We start from the raw sequence: 1853 nt of genomic DNA on the forward strand, positions 1-1853 counted from the left end.
TGCATTGGGCCTGTCAGTATGCACACCCGCTCCACACCCCACAAGGGCCTCAGTGCCAGGTGTTACACCCGGGCCCCCTTGACCCCAGATGCATCCCTGACAGATTCCCATGTGCCATCAGTGTCACATGCCTCTCAGCCCTGCAGGAGGTCCATTAAGAAGTGTTTGCTGCATCCACGAGTCCCCTCTCAGAGCACAAGCCTCACACATCAATGTAAGAAACCACCTCTGCCTAATGCGGGCATTTAGTGTAATGGTAACACACTCTTGGTACCTATGCAGGGTTCTGTGGTTCAACTCCCAGAATGTCCATATTTTAGCATTTAGGTTCCCAAGACCACATGTACAAATTCCAACAATCAATGGCATCAGCAAGGCTGTTCCTCATGTCAATGCTCACCTGCATGAAGAAGTGGATCACCCAAGCATGTACAAAGCTCATCTGAGGAATTCTCTCATCATTCCTCTCGCTTCTCAGGCCATTCAGGATCGGGGGGCCTTAGACGCCATCGTGCAGAGACTCCACATGCACTTGAACACCATCGCCATCTTTCGCTTCCAGGCATGGAAGATGTCCGGTTCCACCAAGCTGGAATGCCATCAGGCCACACCTCCATCCCAACCCCCCTTAACTGGTCAGCTATGCTCTCATCCTCCTCCCCTGCCATCCTCTGATGAGCTGCTGTCAGGTGTGAGAGCACCTCATTATCCCTCAGAACGGCATCGCCCTCATTCACCTCCAGTCGGGGAAGATGTACAGTTCAACCTAGCCCATACCTCAGCAGACTCCTTCCCAGTCGCTCACATGATTTCTCTGAGGTTTAGCCGCAACTTATGTTGCCTCCGAAATCTGTCGAGCGACTGGTACAACTTGCAACACATGATGTTCCCACGGAATATAATTTTTAGTATTTACGCATGTGGTCATTGCACCCAACCCAACCCATGGAGACTAAGGGAGCACATCCAAGGTTGTGAAGTTAATATCCGGGTGTGTGTGAAGTTTAACAGTTTATATATTACTTAGTTGCCAGTCACTTGTTTGTGCCTGGTGGCATAAGTGGTATAGCGCCAGCTGTGGCTATGCAGTTTTTTTAAGTGGCACATGTTCGATTCTCACTTAGGAAAACTTTTTTCGGGCCCTCCCATGGAATAAATGTGTGAAATGGTTGTTTTCTGTACACTAAGGAGTGGAGGGTATGAAAAAAAAAAAGTTTCCTAAGTGAGAATCGAACATGTGCCACTTAAAAAAGTGGCATAGCCACAGCTAGCGCTATACCACTTGCATCACCGGGCACAAACAAGTGACTGGCAACTAAGTAATATATAAACTGTTAAACTTCGCGCACACCCGGATATTAACTTCACAACCTTGGATGTGCTCCCTTAGTCTCCATGGGTTGGGTTGGGTGCAATGACCACATGCGTAAATACTAAAAATTATATTCCGTAACCTATGTACAACTCATTACAACTTAGCATGGGAACATCACGTGTTGCAAGTTGTACCAGTCGCTCGACAGATTTCGGAGGCAACGTAAGTTGTGGCTAAACCTCGGAGAAATCATGTGAGCGACTGGGAAGGAGTCTGATACCTCAGCCCCTTTCTCCCAATACACATCAGGATTCCCACCCTCTCATCCACCCCTGCCATCCTCCTTTGAGCCACCACCAAGACCAAGAGCACCAGCCTCAGATGTCGCATTGTTCACCTCAGTTGAACAGATCATGGTGCAGGAAGGGGGTACGATGTCCTTGCTGAAAGAAGCTATGATTATTCGAGGTATGCACAGTATATTACAGCGTTCTATTTGCCATTCTCACACTACATGATGATATCGACAGGAGCCCCC

General features: G+C 48.4%; 1 non-coding gene across 1 annotated transcript; it reads left to right on the forward strand.

Moving 5' to 3' along the window:
* The first annotated feature begins 239 nt into the window (after positions 1-239).
* Positions 240-312, forward strand: EI90DRAFT_t31. The gene has a single exon. It is a non-coding gene; the product is annotated as a tRNA-Thr (tRNA).
* Positions 313-1853: the final 1541 nt, after the last annotated feature.

Source organism: Cantharellus anzutake (assembly GCF_015039405.1).
Source record: "Cantharellus anzutake strain C23 chromosome Unknown EI90scaffold_3, whole genome shotgun sequence".
Classification (NCBI taxonomy): domain Eukaryota; kingdom Fungi; phylum Basidiomycota; class Agaricomycetes; order Cantharellales; family Hydnaceae; genus Cantharellus; species Cantharellus anzutake.